At 40.4% G+C, this 13,151-nt stretch overlaps 1 long non-coding RNA gene across 2 annotated transcripts; it reads left to right on the top strand.

Annotated features, from left to right (window-relative positions):
• Positions 1–9,616: 9,616 nt before the first annotated feature.
• On the top strand, positions 9,617–11,702 carry LOC112202743. Of its 2 annotated transcripts, none has more exons than XR_005799518.1 (4): positions 9,617–9,653; positions 10,110–10,207; positions 10,618–10,846; positions 11,547–11,702. It is a non-coding gene; the product is annotated as an uncharacterized LOC112202743 (long non-coding RNA). The 2 variants fall into 2 exon arrangements; XR_002937556.2 differs by lacking the exon at positions 9,617–9,653 and adding an exon at positions 9,905–9,925 and having other exon boundaries at positions 11,547–11,701.
• The last annotated feature ends 1,449 nt before the right edge of the window (positions 11,703–13,151 follow it).

The raw sequence follows: 13,151 nt of genomic DNA, 5'->3' as shown, positions 1-13,151 counted from the left end.
CTTTTGTGTGTTGTCTTGATCTGACTGAGTTGTCAAATAGGTCCAGAAATTCATATTTTCTCTTGTGCACACTTCAGGGTTGCTATATCCAATTTTGTGACATTCTTGTTGAAATTAACAAGGTACAGTCCAATGGGAGAATGTAAGAATTATTAGGACTTGTCTTTGTTAATTTTTTGGTTCAATAACTTGTCATACTTTTGTGGAACAAGTAATCGAGAGAATATGGTAAGTTCTGTTTAAGTGCCTAGAACATATAGGAATCATAAATGTTCAGGATTGCAGACCTATTGTATTAAGGAATAAACTTTTTTCCTATAAGACATGAGTCAGGAAGCTCTTTACATTGTTGGATTAGGATTAGGAATACTTTATGGGAGGTTCCTAATCTGTATATATAACGGACTTAAGCTCTGCTCTATCAATTACAACAAGCAATTCAGATTCACTGTCTCATAGAGTGATTGCATTCAGTCTATTGATCAGAGGAGAAGCTACGAGTTCTAACAAGTTCTTTGCCTAATGGATTCATCGCTATCATCGATCTATTCCAAGTAAGTAATCCATCTAATGTATTCTTATTATTGAGCATTATAAACTTAATATAACAAGCCCCACGCCATAGTCCATAAACAAATCCAAGGGGACTCATGTGCAGCAAAAGCACCACAAGTGGATAAAAGAGTTTGAGGCACATCTTGTCCATGTTGAGTAAATTAAAGAGTAAAACACAGAGAAAGAAAGAGAGATTTATGCATCCAACAATACAAGAATACTTGCTGGAATTCTCAAGTTAATAGAAGCGGTTAACAAATTTTATATACTTGATATATGTCTTAGTTGAGTATAGTTGCGATGAACTTTCATAACAATGCTGATCTTCCCAGGCAATTTAGTCAAGTCAATCCCGGCCCCCATAATACGCTCACTTGGGGACTTCTTACTCCAGCTGTTGCAAAATGTCCGCTAGTTGAACCCCGTCCAGTACGCTAAGTATTGCAGCCCGTACACCTGGGCTCTCCTGCATCACTAGGCATTGGGCACTCCTGGCTACTTTCTGTCCACACATACTGGCTAGCTTTTGTTGACTGTTAATGGTCTACTAACTGTAATTTGTGTGCCGTCATGATGAAAGAATGAGGGGTTTCTGGTATTTTGGCAGCTGGTATGTTTTACTGGTATCTCACACCGCTTCGAAGTGAGCTCAATTGTCCCGTTGGTTTGATCGATTTGATCGATTTTGAGTCCTTCATCTTGCTCTGAAGAAGAAGAAGAAGAATTTACAATATGACCTTTTTATTTTTCTTCAAATTTGGAAGCAATCAAAACTCACCAGCATTCAGATCCTGAATGGGGAAGCTTTTCAAAACATAAGCAACCAAGCCAAACAAACCAATTTCTCGATTCCTCCGGCCACCCCGAAGCTCTCTCTGATTGGTGGTGTTGTTGTTTCAAAACTAGGTTAGTAAATTCTTCCCTGCATTTTGGTAATTGTGTACGTTGCTAGAAAGATCTGGTTGCCGATTTGGGTTTCTCCGTCTCCGCGTTTGTGAATTCCGCTGAGGAATTGGCAATGCAGCTTGAAATTGTGTGGAATCGGAAAAGTTAGGAGGATTTGAGCTGGCTCGTACCATTTTTGTCGTGCTTAGGGTGTTTTCGATTTTTCGGAAGGTGGATAATTTAGGTCTCTGAAGATTGAGGCTTGGATAAGGTAGAAAGGAGGTCAGGTATGGTAGGAAAAGAGAGTAAAGAATTATTAATAGTGTTTTTTTTTTTTTTTTTTTTTTTTTTAGTTTGGAAGAGACGGAAAAGGACCACAAGTAGTGTGAGTTTCTTCTTAGATGTAGTGTATCTGAAGAAAAGGATATTTTCAATTGTGGCAGCATGGTGCTTTTGATGCCAAATCCAAGTTCTAGTAAGGGTTTGATTCCTTAAGATTGAAACTTTGAATGTTAGAGACAGCCCAATATGAACTAAGCCATTACTTGACTGTGTAACTTTGAATCGTAAAGGTTCATACTTTTTGTTTATCAAGGTGGAGTTGCTTGCTTGTAATATTGATTCAGTTCTTCTAATCTGGGGTTATGTATTTAGGAATTGTATTTTGACGTGGGTTCTTTTGTTTGTTTGGATATTTTGATTAGTGTTTAAGTGAATATGAATTGTGTGTATTATTGATAATAGGAGCCCTATATATAAGGAATTTCAAAGTACCGGAAAGGTAATAGAGTCCGAACATAATTAAGGAATCTATAACTACTCCTATTACAACTCTACTATAAACCCTAGTTTGAAGAGGCACACCTAATGTCGATTTCCTTCGACACTTCCCCTTGTGCCGCTTAAACTTGATGATGACGCTTTGATCGTTGCCTCACTAAAAACCTTGCTAGGTAACAAAAACCCTGCATGACAAAAATAACCCTGGTCGAAGGGCAAAAAGATCACAACACATCCTTCACTCTTCGAGATCGAACATGTAGACATCGTGCCTCCCCCTGATGTCAATATCTCCCCCTGATTGCTACAATCATGGTAGTTCGGATAACTTTCTTAATCCGATGCTCTTCACATGTTTCTCGAAGGTGGATTTAGGTAACGACTTAGTAAATAAGTCCGCTACATTATCCTCTGATCGGATTTGATTCACTTCAATATTTAGAAGTGCCTGTTGTTGCTGATTGTAAAATAACTTAGGCGATATATGCTTGGTGTTGTCACCATTGATGAAACCTAATTTCATTTGCTCAATACAAGTTGCATTATCTTCATAAATGCATGTAGGTTCATCTGTGGTAGACTTCAAACCACAAGTTCCTCGAATGTGTCTAACTATAGACCTTAGCCATATGCATTCTCGCACGGCTTCATGTAGAGCGATAATCTCTGCATGATTTGAGGAAGTAGCAACAAGGGTCTGCTTTGTAGACCTCCAAGATATCGCTGTGCTTCCCATGGTAAAGACATAACCCGTTTGGGAGCGACCTTTGTGAGGGTCAGAGAGATACCCTGCATCAGCAAAACCCATCAAGACATCATTGTCATTTTGATGGAGGGGAGGAGGGACACGGAGAGTGGCGTTTTGCCTTGTGGAGTCCGATCCCACATTTCCGTTATTTCTTTTCTCTCTGTAAGGATAAAATAGGCCCATATCAATCATACCTCTCAAGTATCAAAAATTGTCTTTACACCAATCCAATGGCGGCGTGTTGGCGCAGAACTGTGTCGATCTAACAAGTTTACTGCAAATGAGATATCCGGTCTTGTGCATTGAGATAAATATAATAATGTGCCTATTACACTTAGGTAGGGCACTTCAGCCTCTAATAAGTCTTCGTCCACATCCCTTGGACGAAACGGATCTTTTCCAGGCTCAAGACTACGGCCGATCATGGGAATACTCGCAGGCTTTGCCTTATCTTCATTAAAGCGCCTTAGAAATTTTTGAGTATATGCTGACTGATGGATCATAATCCCATTACTACGGTGCTCGAGCTCTAGTCCGAGACAAAACCGTGTTTTCCCAAGATCTTTCATCTCAAATTCGGATTTCAGGTACTTAGCAGTTTCCTTTAACTCATCTAGAGTTCCAATTAGGTTCATGTCATCAACATAAACTGCTACAATTGCAAATTCGGAACTTGTCCTTTTTATAAACACTCATGGACATATTTTATTGTTCTCATATCCCTTCCCAATCAAGTAGTCACTTAGACGGTTATACCACATCCGTCCCGATTGTTTCAATCCATATAGTGAGCGTCTCAATCTTATCGAAAACGCGCTCCGTGGTTTAGAGCCACTTGACTTGGGTAATTGAAGTCCATCTGGGATCTTCATATATATCTCTGAATCTAGATCTCCATAGAGATATGCTGTAACCACATCCATAAGCTGCATGTCAAGTTTTTCGGAAACTACCAAACTGACAAGGTAGCGGAACGTTATAACGTCCATTACTGGAGAATATGTCTCCTCGTAGTCGATTCCAGGGCGTTGTGAGAAACCTTGCGCCACAAGGCGGGCTTTATATCTAATGACCTCATTTTTCTCATTACGCTTTCTAACAAAGACCCATTTATGGCCAACAGGCTTTATATTTGGGGGTGTCAGCGTTATAGGCCCAAATACCTGTCTCTTTGTTAGTGAATCCAATTCAACCTGGATCGCATTTTTCCATTTAGGCCAATCTGTTCTTCGTTGACATTCTTCAACGGAGCGAGGTTCGATATCATCGTGTTCTATAATCCCTTGAGCAATAGAGTATGCGAATACATCATCAAGGATAATAGAATCTCGATTCAACGTCTCATGTACACTAGTGTAATTCATGGAGATCTCCCTATTCCCTGGGATTGGTTCTAACATTGGAGTGTCCCCCAATGATGTCTCTTGGACATAACCATAATCCGGAATATCTTCATGAGACGGGTTATTTATGTCGATGATTAATGGATCTTTTTGTGCCAAGCTCGCTTTCTTTCTTGGGCAAGAATCCATCGAACCTTTGGGCCTCCCACGTTTCCTTGCTTGGAGTCCGGCCTGAGCCACATTTCCATCACCATTAATGGTGGTGGCGTCATGCCCAATACCCCTAGGGTTGGCGCCATGTCCATTATTTTTAGGGACAGCAATCCTTGCAGGCACGTTTGCAGCAGGTATATGTGATCTTGTCACTTTAGCGATATCAGAAAATGCATCAGGCATAGAGTCTGCTACGTTGTGAAGATCGAGAATTCTCCGCACTTCAATTTCGGACTGTGCGGTTCAGGGATCAAGATGAGACAAAGTGGGGACAGACCACGACAATTCCTGTCGTTTCTGTGGAACATTATTGTTCTTATCTCCCCCTAACGACGGGAAGACTGTCTCATCAAAGTGACAATCTGCAAATCTAGCAGTAAATAGATCGCATGTCAAGGGTTCCAAGTAGCGGATAATGGTTGGAGAGTCATATCCAACTTAAATGCCTAATCGTCTTTGAGGACCCATTTTGGTGCGCTGTGGCGGCGCAATTAGCACATAAACTGCACACCCAAATGCGTAAGTGTGAGACGTCAGGCTCATATCCAATAACCAGCTAGGACGCAGAAAAGGGTTGAGTGGCAGTGGGTCTCAGACGAATAAGCATAGCTGCATGCAATATTGCATAGCCCCAAGCAGACACAGGGAGAATGGTGCGCATAACCAATGCTCTAGCAACCATTTAAAGTCTTTTAATGGCAGCTTCTGCTAGACCATTTTGGGTGTGAACATGAGGAAAAGGGTGTTCAACCTCAATCCCAATGGACATGCAATAGTCATCAAACGTTTTTGATGTAAACTCTCCAGCATTGTCAAGACGAATTGACTTAATGGGATGATCAGGGTGGTGAGCCCTTAATTTAATGATTTGTGATAGGAGTTTAGCAAACGCAGCATTTCTTGTGGACAAAAGCATGACATGTGACCATTGTGTCGATGCATCAACCAACACCATAAAATATCGAAATGGTCCGCAAGTTGGTTGGATAGGTCCACAAATATTACCTTGGATTCTTTGCAAGAATGGAATATTTTCCTTAGTATCCTTTGCGTAGGATGGTCTCAATCCCAATTTCGCTAAAGTGCAGGCTTTGCAAAACGAAAGATGGGCTTTAGAAACAACCAGAGAAGAATCCGGTTGAGCCACGAAGTCACAATTGACTTTAGAAGTAGAAAAAGGAACCAAGGAGGCATTGGTGGTGTCAATACCACTTTTGGGCCACAGGGGGTAGGCGGCTCTGGCCCTACCTTGGACCAAATTTTGGTTCTAACTTCTTTTCGTTTTGAAAAATGGATCTCCGTGTGAAGTCTTTAGTATGCGGATCATCATATCACGACCTGGGTGTCCCAGACGATCGTGCCAAAGCCTATATGTGTCCGAATCCCATAAGTCATCTCTCATGACATGGTTAGATTCAACGACTAGAATAGTGGTTGCATACAACCCACTACAGCGACACATAAGTTTCTCTAATACTCGTTTATGTCCGTAGTCATTAGAGATGATGCAAAGGAACTCTTGTCCATTCTCACAATGTGTTTCCACATGAAAACCATTGACTCTTATATCTTTAAAACTCAATAGGGTCCTTCCAGCCCTAGGAGCATATAGAGCTTCAGTGACATTAATACTTGTGCCATTTGACAACATAAATTGAGCTGGTCCTCGACCATGAATCAATTGTGATGGTCCAGCCATCGTAGTCACAGAAGATCGACTAGGAGTCAGCCATAAAAACAGTTGCCTATGTCGCAATATAGTATGTGTAGTGCCACTATCAACAAGGCATTCCAACTCTCCAGGAAACATACTGAAAAATAATAAAGTTCGAAATTAAAAACATGTCCATGACATTGAATAATACGATACTTTATCAATAAAAATAGCCAATGATTACATCAAAGGTTCCAAAAAGTCTAATCCAGAATAAAATCAAACTAAGACACATTGTAGTCGCTCTATCCGTTTGGTAACTCCAATCAAATATAACCAGGAAAGTAGAGAGAGATGTTGGTGGAGCGAGGCTCTCTTAAGTACCAATGATCTCAATGACTTTCCTAGACATCATATTTTATTAGGTGCGCCACATGAGAAAGAGTAAATACAATTGTCACTTATTAACTAAGGCATATTGCCATTACAAAATTCTTGGAAAAATAAAAAGGACCATTCTAATCAAAGTCTGCAGCATCCTTATGCACTTCATCAGCTTTGAAGTCCTCTATGGTGAGGTTGACATCTCCACCATCTTCTTCTTCTTCTGCAAGGTACACTTCTTGCTCCCTCAGGTCCCTGTATGCCCTGTATCTTGCAGCTAGTTGCTCGCTTGCCTTGCATTGCTTGAACCAATGCTCACTTGATCCACATCGATGACACACATCATTGTGGTTGCCTCCCTTCAATTGAGGTGCACGTTGTGGGCGTTCTCTAGGAGGGTTGGTGTCACCACCACAACCCATGGCGCCTCCACCACGAGCCATGGCGCCACCACCATGACCACGGCTACCTCTCCCACATGTGGCATTGCCACCACGTGTATCCGCACCAAACTTGCGGTTTCCTTCCTTATTAGGGCTGTTATATGGACCCATACGTCCCTCATGTCCCTTATTAGGGTTCCGCTACTTGCGCCCTCCTTTGGGAGCATTATAATTCGCCTCATGAACGCTCTTAGTTCCAATGGGCCTTGAATTATAATTCCTCACGAGTATGTTATCATGTTTCTCAGCTACAGATATGATATTGATAAGCTGATGAAACCTCGTGATCCGTCCAACATTGACCTCAGTACGGTATTGCTTTGATACCACAATGGCTGAAACGGGGAAGGTGGAGAGAGTTTTCTCAATTAACTCTTGCTCTGTGACAGGTTGTCCACAAAATCTCAACTTGGATTGTAAGCGAAGAGCTTCTGAATTGTAATCAGCAACAAACTTGAAGTCAACAAAGCGCAGATTGTTCCATTGAACCTTCAAGTCAGGGAGGAGGGAATCTTGGACATTGCTAAAACGCTCTTCTAGCGCTACCCATAGCTCTCTTGCATCCTTGATCGACATATACTCCAATCTGAGTGCTTTGTCCATATGACGTCGCATCAAGATAACTGCTTGAGCATTCTTTGCAGATGTTCTGATGAACACAAGATCCGGGTTAGGTGCCTAGATTATGAATAATATTCCCTTTGAAGTGAGATAGTTCACAACATCGGTTACCCAACTATGGTAATCCGAGCCTGTTGAGTCAAGCATGGGAAAGTCGAGTCGAGGTTCATTCAACATCTTGAAAATAAGAAGAGAAGATATATTAGTTTCGGAGCTAAACTTCCACGAAAACTAAATAATAAGATTTCCGAGCTATGCTACCAAGAAATCAATTTCCAAGAATCTCTTTTGGATTAGACCAAACAATAATGTTTTAATATGGTCACAATTTTGATGCTTAATTACGGATGCTCTTAGTCTAAGCATTATGAACACTCTTAGTTCATACGAACGCTCTTAGTTCGTTTAATTATGAACACTCTTAGTTCATACGAACACTCTTAGTTCGTTAAGCGCGAATCCCCACAATTCCGCTTTGTTAAATACTCAAAACCATTTGGCAACATATATTCCAATATTCTACAGAAAATAAAAGGAATTTAAAGTACAAAAAGCAGCAACTTTAATTCACAAAGACTTACGTGATGGTTTTTGGTTGAGGACACACGCGTGTTGGAGTAGGCGTGTTAGGGCAGCAGTGAATAGCAGCGACAATTAGAAGCAGCAGCAGCTAGTGGCGGTAGCAGTGCAGTTCGGCAGCAGTGCAACAGGCTTGCAGCAGCAGGTTCGGCAGGCAGCAGAAGCAGTGCAGGCTGGTGCGCGGGCTGCGGGTTTGCGGGCAGGTGTGTGCAGGCGGGTGCGCAGGTGTGCAGGGCGTGCTGCAGTAGGCAGGGGCTGCAGACTTGCGGCAGGAGGGCTGCAGACGGCGTGCGGCAGGAGGGGAAGGCCAAGCTAGGGTTTTTGTGTAGGTAAGGGAGGGCTGCAGCAGATTTGTTTTGAGAGAGAGTTTTTAGGTTTTTTTTTTTTCTTGGGCTAGGGTTAGAACTCGTGCTGATAACGTGTTTAAGTGAATATGAATTGTGTGTATTATTGATAATAGGAGCCCTATATATAAGGAATTACAAAGTACCATAAAGGTAATAGAGTCCGAACATAATTAGGGAATCTATAACTGCTCCTATTACAACTCTACTACAAACCCTAGTTTGAAGAGGCACACCTAATGTCGATTTCCTTCAACAATTAGGTACTTTTTGAGGAAGTTGAAGAAAGTGAAGAAGAGCAATGGACAAATCTTGGCCACCAATGAGGTATTTATCTTACATATCTGTCGATATAGCACTTTATCTTTGAGGTCACATGAGTCTGTTAATTAACCGATTGTGGGCTGGATTCTTAATTTTGTTTCATGTTTGAAATAAAAATTGGGTTTAGTTTATGCTTACCAAGAACTGTATTGCTCGTTTGTTATTGCAATGATGACAGCTGTGAATCCCAGCTTTTGTGGTCTGGGAATAGACTTTATCCACATATATGATATATCTGAGCCCAGATTCAGATTGAACAACAAAGTTATAGTTATAGTTTTTAATCAATGAAGTTATGATTAAATGCTGTGATTACTTAGTTGGAATGCCAATGCTCCAATGCATATAATGGCATGAGGCTATGAACTAATGGCTTTTCAAGTGTGGTATGGTGCTTTTGATGCTTATATAATCGGCGTGCGGCACACATGGCAAGCCTGCATGTTCTTTCTCAATAACGAACTTCCTTATTGTGTTTTGTCTTCACTTTTGAGGTTTTGTTCCTTACTCATTACGTAGATTCATTGACTAATGTGTTTTGTCCTTGTAGCTCTGCGTCCGCTAACAAGGAAGAAGGCATTCCTACAGATTTTATGATGAGCATCCAGTTAGAGTCACACAAAAATGGAAATGGGGGGTCAGAGCTAAAAAGATGGAGGGGGGGGGGGGGTGTTGGTGGTTCAGAATCACAGAAAGATGGAAATGGGAGATGCAAAATCTCAAATGGGACTTCTGGTAAAGATGCTAAACTAGTGGAAAGGTCCGGCAGCACAATTGATGGTAATACTCTTTCCCCCCTCTCTGGAGTATGTGCTTGCTACTGGTTCCATTTTGAGATCCTGCTTCTCCATGATTTTCCCTTTGAACTTTATTTTGCTTAGGTAATGAGATACTAGCTCTGGTGGAAATGGAATGATTAAATTATATCGTTCCTTATTTAAGATTGCCGACGGATGCTTCTGAGGAGGAAATCAGAGCGTGCTTAATTAATTGATGGCACTGTTTTATGCAGAATTTTAAATAAGCTGCATGTGTCCGGTTCAGTTGAAATGGTAGGATTACTGTTCTCATTTTTCTTTTCTTTCTTCTCTTTGGCTTGTAAACATGCTGTTGTATGATGTTTTACTGCTTTATGATTGTCAAAATATCTTCAGTTCTTTAAGTTGACCGTATTAGTTTTGGTATATGGTCTTATATGCTGTCTTCCTCATATGAACTGCTTTTGTCCTGCTTTAGGGAGGGAGTTCAGACCCTGGTTTTGCAAATGTCAAAGGTTTCTGGTGGCTGTGGAGGAGTTAGGATTCTCTCCGTTTGAGCTTTAGGACCTACAGCAGGTACTTTATCTGTATTTTTTTTTTTTTTACTCTTTAATTTTTAAATTTTTGTCAGGCATCCTGTCATTGGTTATTTCTGTCTAAATTCATGAAGCTCGTGTAACCTGGTACATTGAAACTAAGCATCCTCTTCCCATTGGCGACATCATATAAAATTGCAGCAAAGCATCTGGTGGCCAACTTGGCTTTAGATTAGTTGCATTGCAGGGATATGGGTTTAAATTAGGGGTGTATCTACCAACTGATCATGTTCTGTTCATTATAAACCATATTATGCTGATCTTTCTGATCAAATCTACTGTTAAGTACTGGTTTTATGCAGAATTGTGCTGGCTGGATTGACCAGTATCAGACAACCAGTGTGTAATATCAGCATCTGTCAACAATTGATGGTTTGAGATCATTTGCAGGGATCTTTGGTGCCAGTTATACGGTGCCTTAGTGCACTCAAACTTCATTTGATTTTGGTTTTTGGGAAGAGAACACTAAAAATGAAACAAAGACAGGAGGGGAGTTGTTGGAGATAGAATATTCACGGAAAATTTATCGTAATCAATCATTCAAGAGATACGGACAACAGGGTACTCAAAATAGAGAAGGGCCACAAGGAAATTCAGATGTCTCAACTTCTGAAGTGAGGTAGGAGATCATAGACTTGTATACACACTAACTTGACAAATTTTATAAGTCATATTTACATATTTAATCTTATGTTCATTCAAGATCTTTTGTGATCCTGCAACTGGTACGAGTCATATACAAGCATCAATTATTTACCTTATTTAGTGTTAAGAGTAATCTTATTAGAGATTTAGGCAATTTTTATCAGCTTTTCTAGAAAGCCTGATCAAGAAGAACATATGTAGGATAGTTATATGGTAAGGGGTTTAGCGGTATTGCCATGATGCTGGGTCTGTGCTCATATAATATACTGCACATGAGACCTTGTGCAATACTGCTTAAGTCTCCAATTGGAGGAATTCAGGAGTTACTGTGGTAGGGTGCTAAGATTATTGACTAGCTAGTGGTTTGCATTGTATTTCTTTGGGATATTGTTGTCAATACCCGAGTTTAATAGACTTTGTAAGGCTAGTCTGATATACAGGGTGAAATGTTGATGAGTTGGAACACTTCTTTTCATTCAGCATGCCTTAATGCCTTATCAAACTAATTGGAGAAATACATTATTCTGGGCATAAGAGTTGAGAACCAAATTCAGCAAATAGGGGATCGACCTGATTTTGTTTGAGCCTCTATATTTGTTCATGCTGTTCTCGCATTCAAATTTTCGATATGTTAATACATTACCTTTTGTTTTCTTTCCCCACCCTGTCTTTAGTTCCACCAGCTTTTCTAGAACAATTGAAGCAGGGGACTACTGTGGATCTCTGTGATGTCAAGATTTTGGAATCGATCAAATAAACCAGTTTACATGTAAACCATTGACTTTTATTTTATTTTATTTTTTTTCCCGTTTTCCGTTCCTTGTTATAAGCTTCTTAGAGGTACCTTATTGTAAAAGTTCTTGCTGTATGTTAGTCAAATTTTTGTCTGATCAAGCAACTCTTTGCTGCAGAATGCATCAATTTGATCTGAATTGGATCCTTCTGCTATAAATTCAGGATCTTAAAAAACCTGTTTCGGATTTGGAAAGTAAGTGCGTGAGAATGCAAGACTGGACCTGTCTATGGTCTCTTACAACTATATTCTGGGTGACTGGTTTGAGGAAGAAGCCATCTTCACCGTTGTGACTGCAGGTGCGAAATAAGACAACTGGTACATCAGAAAATCTCCCTTCTGCTTCTTCAATACTCCTTCTAAGATTGCTTTGGAGTGTCAACCTTTCTTGATGTTTCCATTGGTACTAGTAAATCAGAATGTATATACCATGTTTATACCGCATTTACTTAAAAGCAGCAAATATGCTTTTTTATAATTCCAGAAATGGTGGAAGGCAGGTTAGATAAACTACATGGCACTAATATTAGTCTTGAAATAGTTGGGAAAATGCCGGATCAAAGACATTGATCATCTGGAACACCATCACCGTAACTAGATCCATGGCCTACTGTTATTATATATGTACATGCATGGTTGTTAAAGTCGCAATTCTTATTGGCAGAGTGATAATCACTTTGTTCCCGCTGAATATTCAGTAGAGCCAAGTGCTCACTTATGGCTTCACCTTCTCTAGAAACTTCAATGTCATAGACTCATAGTCAGTGAAAGCATCTCCTTGTGCTAGCAAGTTGGCTTTCCATTTCTGCATCACGCTCTGATGCATTACTAGACGTTGAAGGACCTCCGACTTGACCATTTTGATATCAAGCATTGAAGCAAGAGAATTTGCAATGTCAGTTGCAACATCAGATTGCACTACTAGAATTATGTCAATAGACATCACCACTATTAAATCGGTCGGAATTGCACGCGATGTAAAAAATACATCCTAACATCAGTTTGTGAAAAATCGATTTCTATTGTGAATATAAACATCGGTCGTTAAATTAACCGATGTGTAAAGTCTGGTTCGAAAATTTAAAAAAAAACGCGGAGGGACTAAGTTGAAAATTGAGCTTTTTACCAATAACTACAAATAATCACATATATTTATCAAGAGCAGGCTCTATACTCCGGAAGCCCGTGCGGCCAAACATATTAACGGGCTGTTAGCCCATCTAAACCTGATGAGAGCAATAGCACTCGAAGTTTAAACAAATTACGCAACGTGCCATTAACACATGTATTAGCCATTTCTCCCAAAATCAAAACAGTCCCAAAATCAAAATCCTTTCTAGATCTATAGATCTAGGGCTCCGATGAAGCGACCGAAGCAGCGACACGGTGAAGCTAGCAGGAGAAGCAAGGCGGCGAAGTGATCGGAGAATCGAGATGGTGAAGCTAGGTAACGAAGCGATCGGAGAATCGAGATGGTGAAGCTAGG

Source organism: Rosa chinensis, chromosome 5, assembly GCF_002994745.2.
Source record: "Rosa chinensis cultivar Old Blush chromosome 5, RchiOBHm-V2, whole genome shotgun sequence".
Classification (NCBI taxonomy): Eukaryota; Viridiplantae; Streptophyta; class Magnoliopsida; order Rosales; family Rosaceae; genus Rosa; species Rosa chinensis.
The sequence above is the reverse complement of the archived record's forward strand: the minus strand, read 5'-3'. Positions and strand labels throughout refer to the sequence as shown.